Source organism: Dermacentor andersoni, chromosome 4, assembly GCF_023375885.2.
Source record: "Dermacentor andersoni chromosome 4, qqDerAnde1_hic_scaffold, whole genome shotgun sequence".
Lineage (NCBI taxonomy): Eukaryota > Metazoa > Arthropoda > Arachnida > Ixodida > Ixodidae > Dermacentor > Dermacentor andersoni.
In genome coordinates this window covers 198106803-198128912 of record NC_092817.1, presented here as the reverse complement: position 1 = coordinate 198128912, position 22110 = coordinate 198106803, and the positions used below count along the sequence as shown (strand labels likewise).

General features: G+C 47.6%; 5 non-coding genes and 9 pseudogenes across 5 annotated transcripts; all 14 read left to right on the top strand.

Moving 5' to 3' along the window:
• The first annotated feature begins 3416 nt into the window (after window positions 1–3416).
• Window positions 3417–3535, top strand: LOC126533027 (5S ribosomal RNA; annotated as a pseudogene).
• Window positions 3536–4050: 515 nt separating this feature from the next.
• On the top strand, window positions 4051–4169 carry LOC126532937 (5S ribosomal RNA; annotated as a pseudogene).
• A 514-nt stretch (window positions 4170–4683) lies between these two features.
• On the top strand, window positions 4684–4802 carry LOC140217680 (5S ribosomal RNA). Its single transcript, XR_011894263.1, has one exon. It is a non-coding gene; the product is annotated as a 5S ribosomal RNA (ribosomal RNA).
• Window positions 4803–10298: 5496 nt separating this feature from the next.
• On the top strand, window positions 10299–10417 carry LOC126532473 (5S ribosomal RNA; annotated as a pseudogene).
• Window positions 10418–10929: 512 nt separating this feature from the next.
• LOC126532342 (5S ribosomal RNA) lies at window positions 10930–11048 on the top strand. The gene has a single exon (XR_007599757.1). It is a non-coding gene; the product is annotated as a 5S ribosomal RNA (ribosomal RNA).
• Window positions 11049–11558: 510 nt separating this feature from the next.
• On the top strand, window positions 11559–11677 carry LOC126532361 (5S ribosomal RNA). Its single transcript, XR_007599762.1, has one exon. It is a non-coding gene; the product is annotated as a 5S ribosomal RNA (ribosomal RNA).
• A 2228-nt stretch (window positions 11678–13905) lies between these two features.
• LOC126532383 (5S ribosomal RNA) lies at window positions 13906–14024 on the top strand (annotated as a pseudogene).
• A 513-nt stretch (window positions 14025–14537) lies between these two features.
• LOC126532455 (5S ribosomal RNA) lies at window positions 14538–14656 on the top strand (annotated as a pseudogene).
• Window positions 14657–16883: 2227 nt separating this feature from the next.
• LOC126532392 (5S ribosomal RNA) lies at window positions 16884–17002 on the top strand (annotated as a pseudogene).
• Window positions 17003–17574: 572 nt separating this feature from the next.
• Window positions 17575–17693, top strand: LOC126532466 (5S ribosomal RNA; annotated as a pseudogene).
• Window positions 17694–18206: 513 nt separating this feature from the next.
• Window positions 18207–18325, top strand: LOC126532286 (5S ribosomal RNA). Its single transcript, XR_007599739.1, has one exon. It is a non-coding gene; the product is annotated as a 5S ribosomal RNA (ribosomal RNA).
• A 514-nt stretch (window positions 18326–18839) lies between these two features.
• Window positions 18840–18958, top strand: LOC126532373 (5S ribosomal RNA; annotated as a pseudogene).
• A 513-nt stretch (window positions 18959–19471) lies between these two features.
• LOC126532527 (5S ribosomal RNA) lies at window positions 19472–19587 on the top strand (annotated as a pseudogene).
• Window positions 19588–20099: 512 nt separating this feature from the next.
• On the top strand, window positions 20100–20218 carry LOC126532414 (5S ribosomal RNA). The gene has a single exon (XR_007599781.1). It is a non-coding gene; the product is annotated as a 5S ribosomal RNA (ribosomal RNA).
• The last annotated feature ends 1892 nt before the right edge of the window (window positions 20219–22110 follow it).

Here is a 22110-nt window from a genome sequence, read left to right as displayed (position 1 = left end):
GTCAGCTAAGTCGTCTGCTCTTGGATAATGACTTACATATAGTAGGAATCCAAGAAACGAAAATTGAGAGCCAAGAGCTAACCGACAGAATGGTGTCCAATTTTAGAGCGCACTTTGACGTGTGCGTTTGTCATGCGGTTGGTGGATCAGGCGGCTGCGCTATATTCCTAAGAAATAATTTTGGCATTTGTATGCAGTCAGTGTTTTCGTGTGAAACTGGGCGCCTCTTAGTGGCTGATTTCTGTTTTGAGGATGTGGATTACCGTGCTATTTGTATCTATGCGCCGAATATTGAAACGGACCGTCGATCTTTCTTTGAGCGTCTTGAAGCGTACGTAAACTGTTCCAAGGTCGTAATACTGCTGGGTGATTTTAACTGTGTTTGCTATGCTGAAGACCGAGCAAAATGTTCACGCGTTCGTGATAAGAGTGCCGAATTTCTTAACGCAGTGGTGCATGATTATGACCTGGAAGATGTGGGTAGTGTTTTTGCAGGCGGTACTCGGCCGCGTTTTACCCACTTCCAACGTGACAGCCACGCTCGATTAGATAGATTATACGTGTCAGCCGAACTAGTGCCCTTCTGTTGCGAATATGATGTGCAAGCAGTAGCATACAGTTATCACTGCTTGGTAACTGCCACGTTCGGGAAAGGACAGAGCAATCGGCCCTTTAACTGGGATCTCTGGAAAATGAATGCGCAGTTGTTGAATGACGATCCTTTTGTCGATGCTGTAGCGAAGGAACTAGAAAACCTGACTTCAGCCAAGCCATTAAGCTTTGCCATTCAATGGGAAGAATTTAAACAGAAAGTAAAAACAATGGCCATTGAAAGAAGCAGTGTCATTCGACACAACCTGAAACAAGCAGAAACAAAGCTTCGCCAGCAACTGCAATTTTTTATTAGCATGGAAAGTGTCGAGCCTGGTGTGTATGTTAACGAATTAAAGGAAGTGAGAACTGAACTAGAAAAGATAGATACAGAAAAATACAGAGCAGCACTTGTGAGATCAAGGTCTGAGAAGTTGTGGGCGGCAGAAACTCCAACGAAACGAGCTTTATCAGACGAGAAAAAGTACGCTTGTCGGAAAGAAATCCGCCAGCTAGCTAAAGGCAATCACATTACATCCGACAAAAATGACATCAAGCAAGGGATCGCCGATCACTTTAAAGATATTTTAGCTCATCCGCGGAATCCTAAATGTAACTACCAGAATGAATTTCTCTCGCTGATGCCAAAGCTCGATGAAGAAGTCAGGACACGGCTGGAACTGCCAATTAGCCTGAGTGAGATAGAGTGCGCAATAGACGAGTTAACCATCGGTAAAGCACCTGGGCCAGATGGCTTGGGGGCCGCTTTCTATAAAACCTTCAAGTCTGCATTGGCCCCTGTTCTTCACGAAGTTATCAGCGAAGCGTATGAGCGAAAAAGATTGCCCTTGTCATTCACAACCTCGCATATCGTGCTAATTCCGAAGAGTGATGACGAGGAAAAACTTTTGTTGCCAGGGTCATATCGTCCGATAACTCTAGCCAATGTCGACTATAAAATATTCACGAAAGCTTTGGCCAAACGACTGCAAAGTGTAATTAAGACATTGGTAGGGCCGCACCAGACTTGTGGCATTAAAGGCCGCAGCATTGCAACGAATGTACACACGGCTCGAAGTGTGCTTGAGTGCTGCGATGTGATTGGCGATCACGTCGCGATGATGCAGATCGATTTGGCAAAGGCTTTCGACCTCGTCTCGCACAAGGCTTTGTTCTCCATGCTGGAACATGCGAACGTTGGCAAAGTCATAACGGAAGGCGTCATGATGGCGTACAGAGAATGCTTAACGCGCATCATTGTTAATGGGGAGCTCACCGATAGCTTTCCCGTGCTCTCGTCGGTGCGGCAAGGATGCCCGCTGTCGCCCCTTCTATTTGCTGCTTATCTCGAACCACTCTGTTTGGCGATCAGAAATAACGAGCGCATAGCAGGCTATCGGCTGCAGGCAGCACACGTTAAAATTTTGGCATATGCCGACGATATCGCGATTTTCTGCACAACCAAAGCGAGCATTAAGGAGGCAACGACTGTGGTTGAAAAATTTTGTGACTCAACTGCAGCCCAGATAAACTGGGATAAGAGTTACGGCTTCTGGCATGGTAGTTGGGAAGACACGCCGGAGACCTTTTATCGACTGAAGTGGTCGACGTTACCAACCCAATACTTGGGTGTGCCTCTCGGAAATTACCGTGAACCTGAATCGTACTGGCTAGATCAAGTGTCGAAAGCAAAGGAAAAGGCTGACGGGTGGAGAGGAAAACAATTGTCAATGTTTTCTAGAGCCACTGTTTGCAACCTTTTTTTAGTTTCTAAGATATGGTACGTTATGAATGTTTTGTGTGCTGCGAGGGTAAGCGTACAAAAAGTTCACCGTGTTTTCGCCATTTTCATTTGGGCCTCCACCTGGGAGAAGATGAGTCGAATGAACTTGTTCCTCCCGGTCAAGAAAGGTGGGCTTGGTTTAGCTCATTTGTTTCTGCGACAAGTCGTCTCACGCTTTGTGTTTTTACGGGATCAAAACGATCCTTTTCTCCGGACAGTGATACAGGTACGGCTGTGTAGACAACTTCCAGGATTCATTGTTTCGACTGTTCACAATTTGCCAGGAGCAGTGACTGGTTACCTACGTGAAGTGGTATGTTCATATAAGATGTTGAACGTACGTTTTTCACAGCAATACCTGTCTACCGTTACCAAGAAAAAACTATACAGAGATCTCGTGGACACGATGTTCCCTCCACCTTTGTACCGTTCTCCGCAACGTGGAGGCCCAGGACAAGACGTTTTAAAGAGGGTGAAAAAAATGCCAATACGGCCGTCAGCTAAATCTTTTTTCTTCAAATTGCACACAAACACACTTCCCGTTAAGACCTGGCTTCATGAGAAGGGTATTTTCATCCCCTGGAGCACCGACTGCTTATTATGTAAAAAACCGGAAACAATAGAACATGCATTCTTAGATTGCTGGGACGCCATCTTTCACTGGGATGTTCTGCAGAGAACATTGAAAAAACAGTTACCCCTGGACCCATATGGAATACGCTTCTTACCGTTTGATAACGCCGAGGATGTCCCGTATGACCTTATTATGATCCTGAGCCTCCACGCTATGTGGAAAACTAGATTGCAATTTCAAAACGGAGACATTGTTGTTCGATCGGCTCGGGAAAACTTCATTGAGAGTGTTGTGTGTGTAAGAGATGCGTTCAAAGCGCTGCCTGATCCACCACAATGGATCTCCTTATTTGATGAATTAGCGTTGTTAAAAAGATTTTAATACCGTGTTGGCCAAAGTGTGGTCCACACGTTTTATCTTTGTAAACCTTGATTGAGTACGTCGAAGTCGGCAATAAAGAAAAAAAAAAAAATCGGCCATACCATGCTGAATACGCCGGTTCTCGTCCGATCCCCGAAGCTAAGCAGCATTGGGCTCGGTCAGTACTTGGGAGGGAGACCACCTGAGAACACCGAGTGCTGATGGCACCCTTCTTTTTGCTTTTTTTTTTATTGCGTGCTTCTGTGACTTATTTTTTTTTTCTTTTTTTTACCCTCACGTGTGGGTGGTTTTATTTACTGTTACGTTCAACTGGCGCAGCCTACTGGTAGAGCCAACGTCGAAGTGCAAAAACAATATGCAAGCCGCTAGGCGATTGTACGCGCAGTGACGGTGGTAACCGGTATAAGTAATGGTGCAAAATTTAGTCGCACAAACTGCTAACCGTTTACCTATTACACCCGTATCCAGCTCAGTGACAATCAATAACTTGGCTCATTACTAGCGCCAAACGTGGGCTGCAGCGGACGCACATCGTTGTGCTCGTCCTCTTGTTTTATTGCGAGCTCGACTCGGCAGCGACTAACCACAACAAACGGAGCAATCCACGTACACGACGTGTGCCTGTACTGTCAACGGAAAGACAGTGCCGCGTGCGTGCTGTAGCAACACGTTGCGAATGCACATAGCACGATACAGGTGCAGTCGTAAACATAGCATCCCTGCCATCGGCCATACCATGCTGAATACGCCGGTTCTCGTCCGATCCTCGAAGCTAAGCAGCATTGGGCTCGGTCAGTACGTGGGAGGGAGACCACCTGGGAACACCGAGTGCTGATGGCACCCTTCTTTTTGCTTTTTTTTTTATTGCGTGCTTCTGTGACTTATTTTTTTTTCTTTTTTTTACACTCACGTGTGGGTGGTTTTATTTACTGTTACGTTCAACTGGCGCAGCCTACTGGTAGAGCCAACGTCGAAGTGCAAAAACAATATGCAAGCCGCTAGGCGATTGTACGCGCAGTGACGGTGGTAACCGGTATAAGTAATGGTGCAAAATTTAGTCGCACAAACTGCTAACCGTTTACCTATTACACCCGTATCCAGCTCAGTGACAATCAATAACTTGGCTCATTACTAGCGCCAAACGTGGGCTGCAGCGGACGCACATCGTTGCGCTCGTCCTCTTGTTTTATTGCGAGCTCGACTCGGCAGCGACTAACCACAACAAACGGAGCAATCCACGTACACGACGTGTGCCTGTACTATCAACGGAAAGACAGTGCCGCGTGCGTGCTGTAGCAATACGTTGCGAATGCACATAGCACGATACAGGTGCAGTCGTAAACATAGCATCCCTGCCATCGGCCATACCATGCTGAATACGCCGGTTCTCGTCCGATCCCCGAAGCTAAGCAGCATTGGGCTCGGTCAGTACTTGGGAGGGAGACCACCTGGGAACACCGAGTGCTGATGGCACCCTTCTTTTTGCTTTTTTTTTTATTGCGTGCTTCTGTGACTTATTTTTTTTTTCTTTTTTTTACACTCACGTGTGGGTGGTTTTATTTACTGTTACGTTCAACTGGCGCAGCCTACTGGTAGAGCCAACGTCGAAGTGCAAAAACAATATGCAAGCCGCTAGGCGATTGTACGCGCAGTGACGGTGGTAACCGGTATAAGTAATGGTGCAAAATTTAGTCGCACAAACTGCTAACCGTTTACCTATTACACCCGTATCCAGCTCAGTGACAATCAATAACTTGGCTCATTACTAGCGCCAAACGTGGGCTGCAGCGGACGCACATCGTTGCGCTCGTCCTCTTGTTTTATTGCGAGCTCGACTCGGCAGCGACTAACCACAACAAACGGAGCAATCCACGTACACGACGTGTGCCTGTACTGTCAACGGAAAGACAGTGCCGCGTGCGTGCTGTAGCAATACGTTGCGAATGCACATAGCACGATACAGGTGCAGTCGTAAACATAGCATCCCTGCCATCGGCCATACCATGGAAGACGCGTCTTGGCTACCGAAGTGGAAGGACGTGGCTGTCATGAGCTCCGTCGGAGCGGCATCAGCGGCCCAGCAGGGCCGCGGTTCTAGGTTTTTTGTCAACGAGGATCCTGATTATCAGGTGCTACTGCCTCAACTACCAACAGGGCGACTTGTTACGAATACTTTATTTTTGCATGCTGATATGCGTGCAAGGCCATACCGGGCGGAAAACTTCCGTGACATGCTGTCGAGCATGAAGTTGCTGTCTGACCTTGTCGCCCTAGGGGCGTATCGAATGAGTCATGTGTGGGCCGTGACTTTCAAAAGCAGTGACGGAGTGAAAGAACTGCTGCGGGCAAAGGACTTGAAGGTGAAGGATAGACCATGCATCGTCGTCGACCCTGGAAATCAAGCAATGCACCTCAAGCTACACTGGATGTTACACAACGTGCCGGACGAGGACATTCGTGAAGCCCTGGCGCCTTACGGCCCAGTCACGGATGTGGCAAGAGAGCGGTGGCGGGTGCATGGCCTTCAGGATAAAGGTTCTTCAACGCGCCTGGTCACCCTGATGCCGAGGAAGGGCTTGGGGGCGGACGACGTGCCTCATCTGTTACGGATAGCCGGTGAGGAAGCTCTCGTGGTGATTCCTGGAAGAGCACCACTCTGCCTTCGTTGCCGCAACACAGGGCACATCCGGCGCGACTGCCACGTCCCGCGCTGTGCCCGTTGTCGTCGTCACGGCCATGACGAATCGCAGTGCGTGAGGACATACGCAAACGTGACGGGGCCGACGGCTGCAGATGAAAGCGCTGAACTTCTTATGGACGAAGTGGATGCCGAGGAAGCCTCTGCCGGGAGCGCCAACGAGGTGAAGGTCACAGCGACACAACCACCGAAACCGCAGGGGCAAACGACTGCCGGAGCGGTAGGTGTGCCAGGAACGCCTACGCGACCTGTGAGCAGGGACTCGGCCGTCGACGTTCATAAGCAAGACATCGCGGCCAAAGAAACGCCTGCCGTCTCGACTATGGCATCATCTGACAACGAAGCGATGGACGTTACCAATGCTGTTGTGGCGGTCGGGAAGCGAACACACGAAGAATCAACAAGCGACGGCGGGCAAACTGGCAAACCGAACAGCGAGGAACCGCCACCAAAGTCGGTGGTAACGCGCCGGCCGTCATCACGGCGGACGCCGAATATCCCGCCGGACAAAAGACCGGCGGCGCCGACGCCAAAGTAGCCGTAGGGACTTGTGCCTGCAAAGGCACTCAGACGCGAGCTTGCGAGAGCCCAACGCTACCGAAGGGTCGGGGAGGTCAGCCGCTGCTCAAGCAAGGTATTTTGTGGACTGCACTTCAATGTGTCGCGAAACAGCTGCTCTGTCCGTCAGCACTTGTAGACGTAACTTAAGTATACCTAGAGGTGCTACGTGTGATTATATACGGTTTTCTTTTATGCCTACCTTTCCCGCTTATTAACAATGCATTTGAAGAGGGGAATACGAGTTGCTACTATTAATGTACGCGGCCTCGCTTCAAGACGGAGGCAGTACCAGCTCAGCCGACTATGCGTTGAAAATGAACTCGATATTATAGCTATACAAGAGACGAAAGTTGAAAGCGAGGAGCAAACAAACAAAATGGTAACACCTTTCAGAACATATTATAACGTATGCACATGTCACGCTATCGGCACGTCTGGTGGATGCGCTGTCTTGGTTCGAAGGGGTATTGGTATAAATGAAGATATGGTTACTGTGAGCGAAAGTGGGCGTTTTATTGTTCTTGATTTTTCTTTTAATGGATCACAATGGAGGATTATATGCGTGTATGCGCCAAATGATATCAATGAAAGATGTCTTTTCTTCTCGAATCTAGAAGAGTACCTTCGTTGTGACAAGTACATCATCTTTCTTGGTGACTTTAATTGTGTGTGTCATACAGAAGATCGTGCTAAACGTAAATTCCCGCAGGACAAGAGTGCAGTGATATTGAACACCTTAGTAAATGACTACTACCTAGAAGACGTTGGTCGCCTTTTGGCCAGTACTTTGCAGCCGCAATTTACACACTATCAACAAGATAGCCAAGCACGACTTGACAGAGCTTACATCTCGTTAGATCTTGTGCCTCTATGCGATAACTATGTCGTGAAGCCGGTGTCCTTTAGCCATCACAGTATAGTGTGGTTTGCACTCGGTGCCCAGCCAAAAAAGCCGCGGTTCGATTGGGCACTTTGGAAATTCAACGAAAAACACTTAAGTGATGACAAATTTATAAACGATGTAAAGCACGAAATTCAAAGCATGTTGAGTAATGAGAGTGTACCTTGGGCAGAAGTATGGGAAGACTTTAAGGTTCGCGTGAAAATGGTTGCGATTGAAGTAGGAACTGTTAGAAGACACAATGAAAAAATGAAAGAAAATGAGCTCCAGAAGGAACTAAATTATCTGATTTCTATGGACAGTGCGGAACCTGGAAAATTTAGTAATGAAATCAGAACAGTTAAAAACGCGATGGAAGCTATTGACACGGAAAAATATAGAGCAGCAGTTATTCGGGCACGGACGGAAAGACTGTGGGTTGATGGAACGCCGAACAAACGCGCCATTGCCGATGAAAAGAGGTACGCAAGGAAAAATGAAATAAGACAGATTAATTATCGGGATGAGGTTACTTCCGACTCGAATATGATTGAACAGGCCTTTACTGAACACTACCGCAAGTTGTTCGGCGTCCCAATCCACGTGGGAGCTGAATTTGAAGCAAGTTTCGTGAATTTTATGCCGCGCGTTGATGACGACGTAAAAGCCAGTCTCGAGGAACCGATCAGCGTCCGAGAAATAGAACACGCGATCGAAGAACTTCCTGCAGGCAAATCACCGGGTCCCGATGGCTTAGGAGCCGCCTTTTATAAGGCATTTGCACCTGGGCTTGCTCAAGTGTTGGAGCATGTATACTCTGAGGCACATAAATATAAGCGACTGCCACCTTCTTTCAGAAGTGCACACATGGTTTTAATACCGAAAACAGATGACCACAAGGCGCTTTTATCGGTTGGGTCATACAGGCCAATTAGCCTTACAAATACCGATTATAAGATACTCATGAAGGTATTGGCAAAGAGACTTCAAACAGTCATTACAAATCTTGTCGGTCCGCATCAAACTTGCGGCATAAAAGGCCGCGCTATTACTACAAACAGCCACGTAGCGCGAAGCGTTCTAGAGTGTTGCGACGTCTTCGCTAGACGCGTCGCTTTGTTGCAACTCGACCTGGCGAAAGCCTTCGACCGTGTGTCCCACGATGCTCTTCTTCTTGTTTTGGAATATGTTAACGTAGGGAAAGTAATCTTAGATGGCGTCAAAATGGCCTACGACCAATGCACGACACAGATTATAATTAATAAGTCCCTCAGCAAGAAGCTGTCACTCAGATCTTCCCTTAGACAAGGGTGTCCACTAAGTCCATTGCTTTTTGCATTGTACCTCGAGCCTTTCTGTTTAGCAGTGATGCGCAATGAAAACGTCCGAGGATTTCGGCTACAGCTTTCTGAAGTCAAGGTACTGGCATACGCTGATGACATCGCAGTCTTCTGCGAGGATCGTGATAGCGTACTTGAAGTTGTACATCTTGTAAAGAAGTACTGTGAACAATCTGGGTCCCAGATCAATTGGCAAAAAAGCATCGGTATATGGCACGGTCATTGGGACATTATACCAGCTCACTTTGCAAACATCCGGTGGCAAACAACGCCAACTAAGTACTTGGGTGTGCCGCTCGAGCACTATAATGATACCGCACAGTACTGGTCCGATGAAGCTGATAGAATGAGTGAAAAATCAAAGGGTTGGCTTGGCCGAGATTTGTCAATGTTTGGACGTGCATCTGTGTGCAATCTCTTTTTAGTAGCGAAAGTGTGGTATATTATGCAAGTGTTATCAATGTGTCGTTCAAGTGTGCAAAAAATGCATCGTGTTTTTGCCGTATTCATATGGGCTTCCAGTTGGGAGAGGATAAGCAGAACCAATTTGTTTCGTTCAGCTCGAAGTGGTGGGCTAGGTCTGTCGCATTTGTTTATCAGACAAATTGTGTCGCGTTTTCTTTTTTTTCGGGATCAGAGAAATGATTTTCTACGCACAGTAATTCAAGTTCGTTTGGGAAAAGCACTGCCGCAATATGTTGTAACGACCAGTGATGTGAAGGGAGGAAGTATTAGGGGATATCTGCGCGAAGTGGTTGATTCACTTCGTATGTTGAGTGTGCGGTTTTCCATGGAATATCTGTGCTCTGTGACAAGAAAAACACTGTATAAAGACTTAGTTGATACAATGTTGCCAATACCATTATACAGGTCTGTAAACTGGGGAGGCCAAGGAGATGATGTAATGAAACGGGTGAAAAAAAGGCCAGTTAGACCCTCTCAAAAAACGTTTTTCTTTAAGCTACACACAAACACGCTACCCGTAAAAACATGGTTAGACGAAAAAGGAATATATGTGCCATGGACAGTAAACTGCTTACTTTGTAAAAAGCCAGAGGCCATTGAACACGTTTTCATCGATTGCTGGGACCCAACATTTCATTGGGATATCTTACAACGTACACTAAAAAAAGAACTACCGATCACACCTCTTGGTATTCGATATTTGCCAACCGATAACGAAGGAGGAGTTCCGTACGATATGTTTATGCTCCTTGGCCTCCACAGTCTGTGGAAAACGAGAATGGCAGTGCGACACTCGGATGTCGATACCCGTCCGACGAGAATAAACTTCATCGAAAGTGTCGCGTATATTCGGGCAATATATCGTGCCCAGAGTGAGCCCCCCGAGTGGGTGGCTATTCTTGATGAACTGATCAAGCTGAAGCGATTTTAATATATAATGTTAGCCAAAGTGTGGTTGACATGTTTTGGCATTTGAATGTGTTCTTGGTTTGTGCTGCAAACAGGCAATAAAGAAAAAAAAAAAAAAAAGCGGCCATACCATGCTGAATACGCCGGTTCTCGTCCGATCCCCGAAGCTAAGCAGCATTGGGCTCGGTCAGTACTTGGGAGGGAGACCACCTGGGAACACCGAGTGCTGATGGCACCCTTCTTTTTGCTTTTTTTTTTTATTGCGTGCTTCTGTGACTTATATTTTTTTTTTTTTACACTCACGTGTGGGTGGTTTTATTTACTGTTACGTTCAACTGGCGCAGCCTACTGGTAGAGCCAACGTCGAAGTGCAAAAACAATATGCAAGCCGCTAGGCGATTGTAGGCGCAGTGACGGTGGTAACCGCTGTAAGTAATGGTGCAAAATTTAGTCGCACAAACTGCTAACCGTTTACCTATTACACCCGTATCCAGCTCAGTGACAATCAATAACTTGGCTCATTACTAGCGCCAAACGTGGGCTGCAGCGGACGCAAATCGTTGCGCTCGTCCTCTTGTTTTATTGCGAGCTCGACTCGGCAGCGACTAACCACAACAAACGGAGCAATCCACGTACACGACGTGTGCCTGTACTGTCAACGGAAAGACAGTGCCGCGTGCGTGCTGTAGCAATACGTTGCGAATGCACATAGCACGATACAGGTGCAGTCGTAAACATAGCATCCCTGCCATCGGCCATACCATGCTGAATACGCCGGTTCTCGTCCGATCCCCGAAGCTAAGCAGCATTGGGCTCGGTCAGTACTTGGGAGGGAGACCACCTGGGAACACCGAGTGCTGATGGCACCCTTCTTTTTGCTTTTTTTTTATTGCGTGCTTCTGTGACTTTTTTTTTTTTCTTTTTACACTCACGTGTGGGTGGTTTTATTTACTGTTACGTTCAACTGGCGCAGCCTACTGGTAGAGCCAACGTCGAAGTGCAAAAACAATATGCAAGCCGCTAGGCGATTGTACGCGCAGTGACGGTGGTAACCGGTATAAGTAATGGTGCAAAATTTAGTCGCACAAACTGCTAACCGTTTACCTATTACACCCGTATCCAGCTCAGTGACAATCAATAACTTGGCTCATTACTAGAGCCAAACGTGGGCTGCAGCGGACGCAAATCGTTGCGCTCGTCCTCTTGTTTTATTGCGAGCTCGACTCGGCAGCGACTAACCACAGCAAACGGAGCAATCCACGTACGCGACGTGTGCCTGTACTGTCAACGGAAAGACAGTGCCGCGTGCGTAGTGTAGCAATACGTTGCGAATGCACATAGCACGATAGAGGTGCAGTCGTAAACATAGCATCCCTGCCATCGGCCATACCATGCTGAATACGCCGGTTCTCGTCCGATCCCCGAAGCTAAGCAGCATTGGGTTCGGTCAGTACTTGGGAGGGAGACCACCTGGGAACACCGAGTGCTGATGGCACCCTTCTTTTTGCTTTTTTTTTTATTGCGTGCTTCTGTGACTTATTTTTTTTTTCTTTTTTTACACTCACGTGTGGGTGGTTTTATTTACTGTTACGTTCAACTGGCGCAGCCTGCTGGTAGAGCCAACGTCGAAGTGCAAAAACAATATGCAAGCCGCTAGGCGATTGAACGCGCAGTGACGGTGGTAACCGGTATAAGTAATGGTGCAAAATTTAGTCGCACAAACTGCTAACCGTTTACCTATTACACCCGTATCCAGCTCAGTGACAATCAATAACTTGGCTCATTACTAGCGCCAAACGTGGGCTGCAGCGGACGCAAATCGTTGCGCTCGTCCTCTTGTTTTATTGCGAGCTCGACTCGGCAGCGACTAACCACAACAAACGGAGCAATCCACGTACACGACGTGTGCCTGTACTGTCAACGGAAAGACAGTGCCGCGTGCGTGCTGTAGCAATACGTTGCGAATGCACATAGCACGATACAGGTACAGTCGTAAACATAGCATCCCTGCCATTTTAGAATATTGCGATAACGCTCTCCTCAAGGTAGCGATGCTGCAAATAGATCTAGCTAAGGCTTTTGACATGGTACCACATAGTGTTCTCTTTTTATTAATTAATTATGTAGGACTTGGTTCCGTCATATGTAAAGGCATCAAAATGGCATATCAAAGCTCATGTACCAATTTAATTGTTAATGGTGAACTCTCACAACGCATACAAGTACTCTCTTCTGTTCGACAGGGTTGCCCGTTAAGTCCTTTACTTTTTGCTTTATTTTTGGAGCCGCTCTGTAGAAAAATAGTTAATAGTACAGAAATCAGGGGTTTTAAGATACAGTCCTGTGAAGTACGTGTTCTTGCTTATGCGGATGACGTTGCCCTATTTGCTGAAGATAGGGAGAGTGTTAGCGCATTATTAAGAATTACTGAAAGGTTTTGCGAGAAAAGCGGTAGTGAAATTAATAAGCAAAAGTGCATTGGTCACTGGCATGGCCACTGGAGTGCCACGCCCGGTGTTTTTGAAAATATCCGGTGGCTCACGACACCTAGCTCTTACCTGGGGGTGCCTTTGGATGGGTATCGTGAAAGCGAGTCACTCTGGCTCGAAAAAACGGATGAAATGCGTGCGATGGCCGATGCATGGGGTGGCCGCGAATTGTCGATTTTTGCACGTGCCACTATTTGTAATGTTTTTCTCGCTGCGAAAATTATGTATCTTCTGCAGGCACTGTATTGTACACGTAAGCACATTCAAAAATTTCACCGAATCTTTGCCACGTTTATCTGGTGTTCTACATGGGAGCGAACATCAAGGACAAATTTGTTTCGTAGAGTAAAGAAAGGTGGTCTGTCGGTGTGCCACTTGTTTCTTCAGCAAGTTGTATCACGTTTCATATTGATAAGGGACGAAAGAGACCCGTTTTTGTGCAGTTTTTTTCAAACTATGTTAGCAGTTTCTATGCCTGATTTTTTTGTTTCTTCAGCCATTGGCCCTCATTACACAATTTCAAGGTTCTTGCGTGAAGTTGTAACGTCCTATCGTTTCCTTAGGGCGCGATTCTCTCTTGAGTACCTTTCCAATGTAAAAAGAAAGCGTCTTATGAAGGATCTCACTGAAAGTGTGTTCCCTGTTCCATTGTATCGGTTAATGTTTCAAGAAGGGCCTGGGCAAGACGTACTTAAAAGGGTTAAAAATATGTGGATACCGGCAAACGTTAAAACATTCTTCTTCAAGCTTCACACGGGAACCTTGCCTGTTAAAACGTGGTTGGAGGAAAGAGGAATTTATGTGCCATGGGGAAGCAGATGCTTTCTGTGCAACAAAGCTGAAACGATCGAACATGTTTTCATTGATTGTAATAATGCCATATTCTTTTGGGATATATTACAGAGAACGTTAAAGATAGACCTACCCCTCAATCCACATGGCATTCGTTTTTTACCGCCTGAACAGGATTTTGATCAGATGGATGTCATCTTTTTACTTGGAATGCACGCAGTCTGGCGTAGTCTGTTGGCATATAGATATTGTGATGTTAAAGGCCGATCTGTGTATGAATATTTTGTCGAAATGGTTGTGAAGGTACGTGACGTGTACAAGACGAAGGACTGTGATGAAGCTGTGGTGTCAATGCTTGACACTTTGACACATATAAAACGAGTGTGATCTAGGATCACAAACTCTTTTGAAGCTTGTAGCCAAGCTGGAAATAAAGAAAAAAAAAATCGGCCATACCATGCTGAATACGCCGGTTCTCGTCCGATCCCCGAAGCTAAGCAGCATTGGGCTCGGTCAGTACTTGGGAGGGAGACCACCTGGGAACACCGAGTGCTGATGGCACCCTTCTTTTTGCTTTTTTTTATTGCGTGCTTCTGTGACTTATTTTTTTTTTCTTTTTTTTACACTCACGTGTGGGTGGTTTTATTTACTGTTACGTTCAACTGGCGCAGCCTACTGGTAGAGCCAACGTCGAAGTGCAAAAACAATATGCAAGCCGCTAGGCGATTGTACGCGCAGTGACGGTGGTAACCGGTATAAGTAATGGTGCAAAATTTAGTCGCACAAACTGCTAACCGTTTACCTATTACACCCGTATCCAGCTCAGTGACAATCAATAACTTGGCTCATTACTAGCGCCAAACGTGGGCTGCAGCGGACGCAAATCGTTGCGCTCGTCCTCTTGTTTTATTGCGAGCTCGACTCGGCAGCGACTAACCACAACAAACGGAGCAATCCACGTACACGACGTGTACCTGTACTGTCAACGGAAAGACAGTGCCGCGTGCGTGCTGTAGCAATACGTTGCGAATGCACATAGCACGATACAGGTGCAGTCGTAAACATAGCATCCCTGCCATCGGCCATACCATGCTGAATACGCCGGTTCTCGTCCGATCCCCGAAGCTAAGCAGCATTGGGCTCCGTCAGTACTTGGGAGGGAGACCACCTGGGAACACCGAGTGCTGACGGCACCCTTCTTTTTGCTTTTTTTTTATTGCGTGCTTCTGTGACTTATTTTTTTTTCTTTTTTTTACACTCACGTGTGGGTGGTTTTATTTACTGTTACGTTCAACTGGCGCAGCCTACTATTAGAGCCAACGTCGAAGTGCAAAAACAATATGCAAGCCGCTAGGCGATTGTACGCGCAGTGACGGTGGTAACCGGTATAAGTAATGGTGCAAAATTTAGTCGCACAAACTGCTAACCGTTTACCTATTACACCCGTATCCAGCTCAGTGACAATCAATAACTTGGCTCATTACTAGCGCCAAACGTGGGCTGCAGCGGACGCAAATCGTTGCGCTCGTCCTCTTGTTTTATTGCGAGCTCGACTCGGCAGCGACTAACCACAACAAACGGAGCAATCCACGTACACGACGTGTGCCTGTACTGTCAACGGAAAGACAGTGCCGCGTGCGTGCTGTAGCAATACGTTGCGAATGCACATAGCACGATACAGGTACAGTCGTAAACATAGCATCCCTGCCATTTTAGAATATTGCGATAACGCTCTCCTCAAGGTAGCGATGCTGCAAATAGATCTAGCTAAGGCTTTTGACATGGTACCACATAGTGTTCTCTTTTTATTAATTAATTATGTAGGACTTGGTTCCGTCATATGTAAAGGCATCAAAATGGCATATCAAAGCTCATGTACCAATTTAATTGTTAATGGTGAACTCTCACAACACATACAAGTACTCTCTTCTGTTCGACAGGGTTGCCCGTTAAGTCCTTTACTTTTTGCTTTATTTTTGGAGCCGCTCTGTAGAAAAATAGTTAATAGTACAGAAATCAGGGGTTTTAAGATACAGTCCTGTGAAGTACGTGTTCTTGCTTATGCGGATGACGTTGCCCTATTTGCTGAAGATAGGGAGAGTGTTAGCGCATTATTAAGAATTACTGAAAGGTTTTGCGAGAAAAGCGGTAGTGAAATTAATAAGCAAAAGTGCATTGGTCACTGGCATGGCCACTGGAGTGCCACGCCCGGTGTTTTTGAAAATATCCGGTGGCTCACGACACCTAGCTCTTACCTGGGGGTGCCTTTGGATGGGTATCGTGAAAGCGAGTCACTCTGGCTCGAAAAAACGGATGAAATGCGTGCGATGGCCGATGCATGGGGTGGCCGCGAATTGTCGATTTTTGCACGTGCCACTATTTGTAATGTTTTTCTCGCTGCGAAAATTATGTATCTTCTGCAGGCACTGTATTGTACACGTAAGCACATTCAAAAATTTCACCGAATCTTTGCCACGTTTATCTGGTGTTCTACGTGGGAGCGAACATCAAGGACAAATTTGTTTCGTAGAGTAAAGAAAGGTGGTCTGTCGGTGTGCCACTTGTTTCTTCAGCAAGTTGTATCACGTTTCATATTGATAAGGGACGAAAGAGACCCGTTTTTGTGCAGTTTTTTTCAAACTATGTTAGCAGTTTCTATGCCTGATTTTTTTGTTTCTTCAGCCATTGGCCCTCATTACACAATTTCAAGGTTCTTGCGTGAAGTTGTAACGTCCTATCGTTTCCTTAGGGCGCGATTCTCTCTTGAGTACCTTTCCAATGTAAAAAGAAAGCGTCTTATGAAGGATCTCACTGAAAGTGTGTTCCCTGTTCCATTGTATCGGTTAATGTTTCAAGAAGGGCCTGGGCAAGACGTACTTAAAAGGGTTAAAAATATGTGGATATCGGCAAACGTTAAAACATTCTTCTTCAAGCTTCACACGGGAACCTTGCCTGTTAAAACGTGGTTGGAGGAAAGAGGAATTTATGTGCCATGGGGAAGCAGATGCTTTCTGTGCAACAAAGCTGAAACGATCGAACATGTTTTCATTAATTGTAATAATGCCATATTCTTTTGGGATATATTACAGAGAACGTTAAAGATAGACATACCCCTCAATCCACATGGCATTCGTTTTTTACCGCCTGAACACGATTTTGATCAGATGGATGTCATCTTTTTACTTGGAATGCACGCAGTCTGGCGTAGTCTGTTGGCATATAGACATTGTGATGTTAAAGGCCGATCTGTGTATGAATATTTTGTCGAAATGGTTGTGAAGGTACGTGACGTGTACAAGACGAAGGACTGTGATGAAGCTGTGGTGTCAATGCTTGACACTTTGACACATATAAAACGAGTGTGATCTAGGATCACAAACTCTTTTGAAGCTTGTAGCCAAGCTGGAAATAAAGAAAAAAAAAATCGGCCATACCATGCTGAATACGCCGGTTCTCGTCCGATCCCCGAAGCTAAGCAGCATTGGGCTCGGTCAGTACTTGGGAGGGAGACCACCTGGGAACACCGAGTGCTGATGGCACCCTTCTTTTTGCTTTTTTTTTATTGCGTGCTTCTGTGACGTATTTTTTTTTCTTTTTTTTACACTCACGTGTGGGTGGTTTTATTTACTGTTACGTTCAACTGGCGCAGCCTACTGGTAGAGCCAACGTCGAAGTGCAAAAACAATATGCAAGCCGCTAGGCGATTGTACGCGCAGTGACGGTGGTAACCGGTATAAGTAATGGTGCAAAATTTAGTCGCACAAACTGCTAACCGTTTACCTATTACACCCGTATCCAGCTCAGTGACAATCAATAACTTGGCTCATTACTAGCGCCAAACGTGGGCTGCAGCGGACGCAAATCGTTGCGCTCGTCCTCTTGTTTTATTGCGAGCTCGACTCGGCAGCGACTAACCACAACAAACGGAGCAATCCACGTACACGACGTGTGCCTGTACTGTCAACGGAAAGACAGTGCCGCGTGCGTGCTGTAGCAATACGTTGCGAATGCACATAGCACGATACAGGTGCAGTCGTAAACATAGCATCCCTGCCATCGGCCATACCATGCTGTAATGTCGAAGACCGGCAATAAATAAATAAAAAAAAAAAAAATCGGCCATACCATGCTGAATACGCCGGTTTTCGTCCGATCCCCGAAGCTAAGCAGCATTGGGCTCGGTCAGTACTTGGGAGGGAGACCACCTGGGAACACCGAGTGCTGATGGCACCCTTCTTTTTGCTTTTTTTTTATTGCGTGCTTCTGTGACTTATTTTTTTTTCTTTTTTTTACACTCACGTGTGGGTGGTTTTATTTACTGTTACGTTCAACTGGCGCAGCCTACTGGGAGAGCCAACGTCGAAGTGCAAAAACAATATGCAAGCCGCTAGGCGATTGTACGCGCAGTGACGGTGGTAACCGGTATAAGTAATGGTGCAAAATTTAGTCGCACAAACTGCTAACCGTTTACCTATTCCACCCGTATCCAGCTCAGTGACAATCAATAACTTGGCTCATTACTAGCGCCAAACGTGGGCTGCAGCGGACGCAAATCGTTGCGCTCTTCCTCTTATTTTATTGCGAGCTCGACTCGGCAGCGACTAACCACAACAAACGGAGCAATCCACGTACACGACGTGTGCCTGTACTGTCAACGGAAAGGCAGTGCCGCGTGCGTGCTGTAGCAATACGTTGCGAATGCACATAGCACGATACAGGTGCAGTCGTAAACATAGCATCCCTGCCATCGGCCATACCATGCTGAATACACCGGTTCTCGTCCGATCCCCGAAGCTAAGCAGCATTGGGCTCGGTCAGTACTTGGGAGGGAGACCACCTGGGAACACCGAGTGCTGATGGCACCCTTCATTTTGCTTTTTTTTTTATTGCGTGCTTCTGTGACTTATTTTTTTTTCTTTTTTTTACACTCACGTGTGGGTGGTTTTATTTACTGTTACGTTCAACTGGCGCAGCCTACTGGTAGAGCCAACGTCGAAGTGCAAAAACAATATGCAAGCCGCTAGGCGATTGTACGCGCAGTGACGGTGGTAACCGGGATAAGTAATGGTGCAAAATTTAGTCGCACAAACTGCTAACCGTTCACCTATTACACCCGTATCCAGCTCGGTGACAATCAATAACTTGGCTCATTACTAGCGCCAAACGTGGGCTGCAGCGGACGCAAATCGTTGCGCTCGTCCTCTTGTTTTATTGCGAGCTCGACTCGGCAGCGACTAACCACAACAAACGGAGCAATCCACGTACACGACGTGTGCCTGTACTGTCAACGGAAAGACAGTGCCGCGTGCGTGCTGTAGCAATACGTTGCGAATGCACATAGCACGATACAGGTGCAGTCGTAAACATAGCATCCCTGCCATCGGCCATACCATGCTGAATACGCCGGTTCTCGTCCGATCCCTGAACCTAAGCAGCATTGGGCTCGGTCAGTACTTGGGAGGGAGACCACCTGGGAAAACCGAGTGCTGATGGCACCCTTCTTTTTGCTTTTTTTTTATTGCGTGCTTCTGTGACTTATTTTTTTTTTCTTTTTTTTACACTCACGTGTGGGTGCTTTTATTTACTGTTACGTTCAACTGGCGCAGCCTACTGGTAGAGCCAACGTCGAAGTGCAAAAACAATATGCAAGCCGCTAGGCGATTGTACGCGCAGTGACGGTGGTAACCGGTATAAGTAATGGTGCAAAATTTAGTCGCACAAACTGCTAACCGTTTACCTATTCACCCGTATCCAGCTCAGTGACAATCAATAACTTGGCTCATTACTAGCGCCAAACGTGGGCTGCAGCGGACGCAAATCGTTGCGCTCGTCCTCTTGTTTTATTGCGAGCTCGACTCGGCAGCGACTAACCACAACAAACGGAGCAATCCACGTACACGACGTGTGCCTGTACTGTCAACGGAAAGACAGTGCCGCGTGCGTGCTGTAGCAATACGTTGCGAATGCACATAGCATGATACAGGTGCAGTCGTAAACATAGCATCCCTGCCATCGGCCATACCATGCTGAATACGCCGGTTCTCGTCCAATCCCCGAAGCTAAGCAGCATTGGGCTCGGTCAGTACTTGGGAGGGAGACCACCTGGGAACACCGAGTGATGGCACCCTTCTTTTTGCTTTTTTTTTATTGCGTGCTTCTGTGACTTATTTTTTTTTCTTTTTTTTACACTCACGTGTGGGTGGTTTTATTTACTGTTACGTTCAACTGGCGCAGCCTACTGGTAGAGCCAACGTCGAAGTGCAAAAACAATATGCAAGCCGCTAGGCGATTGTACGCGCAGTGACGGTGGTAACCGGTATAAGTAATGGTGCAAAATTTAGTCGCACAAACTGCTAACCGTTTACCTATTACACCCGTATCCAGCTCAGTGACAATCAATAACTTGGCTCATTACTAGCGCCAAACGTGGGCTGCAGCGGACGCAAATCGTTGCGCTCGTCCTCTTGTTTTATTGCGAGCTCGACTCGGCAGCGACTAACCACAACAAACGGAGCAATCCACGTACACGACGTGTGCCTGTACTGTCAACGGAAAGACAGTGCCGCGTGCGTGCTTAGCAATACGTTGCGAATGCACATAGCACGATACAGGTGCAGTCGTAAACATAGCATCCCTGCCATCGGCCATACCATGCTGAATACGCCGGTTCTCGTCCGATCCCCGAAGCTAAGCAGCATTGGGCTCGGTCAGTACTTGGGAGGGAGACCACCTGGGAACACCGAGTGCTGATGGCACCCTTCTTTTTGCTTTTTTTTTATTGCGTGCTTCTGTGACTTATTTTTTTTTCTTCTTTTTTTTACACTCACGTGTGGGTGGTTTTATTTACTGTTACGTTCAACTGGCGCAGCCTACTGGTAGAGCCAACGTCGAAGTGCAAAAACAATATGCAAGCCGCTAGGCGATTGTACGCGCAGTGACGGTGGTAACCGGTATAAGTAATGGTGCAAAATTTAGTCGCACAAACTGCTAACCGTTTACCTATTACACCCGTATCCAGCTCAGTGACAATCAATAACTTGGCTCATTACTAGCGCCAAACGTGGGCTGCAGCGGACGCACATCGTTGCGCTCGTCCTCTTGTTTTATTGCGAGCTCGACTCGGCAGCGACTAACCACAACAAACGGAGCAATCCACGTACACGACGTGTGCCTGTACTATCAACGGAAAGACAGTGCCGCGTGCGTGCTGTAGCAATACGTTGCGAATGCACATAGCACGATACAGGTGCAGTCGTAAACATAGCATCCCTGCCATCGGCCATACCATGGAAGACGCGTCTTGGCTACCGAAGTGGAAGGACGTGGCTGTCATGAGCTCCGTCGGAGCGGCATCAGCGGCCCAGCAGGGCCGCGGTTCTAGGTTTTTTGTCAACGAGGATCCTGATTATCAGGTGCTACTGCCTCAACTACCAACAGGGCGACTTGTTACGAATACTTTATTTTTGCATGCTGATATGCGTGCAAGGCCATACCGGGCGGAAAACTTCCGTGACATGCTGTCGAGCATGAAGTTGCTGTCTGACGTTGTCGCCCTAGGGGCGTATCGAATGAGTCATGTGTGGGCCGTGACTTTCAAAAGCAGTGACGGAGTGAAAGAACTGCTGCGGGCAAAGGACTTGAAGGTGAAGGATAGACCATGCATCGTCGTCGACCCTGGAAATCAAGCAATGCACCTCAAGCTACACTGGATGTTACAAAACGTGCCGGACGAGGACATTCGTGAAGCCCTGGCGCCTTACGGCCGAGTCACGGATGTGGCAAGAGAGCGGTGGCGGGTGCATGGCCTTCAGGATAAAGGTTCTTCAACGCGCCTGGTCACCCTGATGCCGAGGAAGGGCTTGGGGGCGGACGACGTGCCTCATCTGTTACGGATAGCCGGTGAGGAAGCTCTCGTGGTGATTCCTGGAAGAGCACCACTCTGCCTTCGTTGCCGCAACACAGGGCACATCCGGCGCGACTGCCACGTCCCGCGCTGTGCCCGTTGTCGTCGTCACGGCCATGACGAATCGCAGTGCGTGAGGACATACGCAAACGTGACGGGGCCGACGGCTGCAGATGAAAGCGCTGAACTTCTTATGGACGAAGTGGATGCCGAGGAAGCCTCTGCCGGGAGCGCCAACGAGGTGAAGGTCACAGCGACACAACCACCGAAACCGCAGGGGCAAACGACTGCCGGAGCGGTAGGTGTGCCAGGAACGCCTACGCGACCTGTGAGCAGGGACTCGGCCGTCGACGTTCATAAGCAAGACATCGCGGCCAAAGAAACGCCTGCCGTCTCGACTATGGCATCATCTGACAACGAAGCGATGGACGTTACCAATGCTGTTGTGGCGGTCGGGAAGCGAACACACGAAGAATCAACAAGCGACGGCGGGCAAACTGGCAAACCGAACAGCGAGGAACCGCCACCAAAGTCGGTGGTAACGCGCCGAATATCCCGCCGGACAAAAGACCGGCGGCGCCGACGCCAAAGTAGCCGTAGGGACTTGTGCCTGCAAAGGCACTCAGACGCGAGCTTGCGAGAGCCCAACGCTACCGAAGGGTCGGGGAGGTCAGCCGCTGCTCAAGCAAGGTATTTTGTGGACTGCACTTCAATGTGTCGCGAAACAGCTGCTCTGTCCGTCAG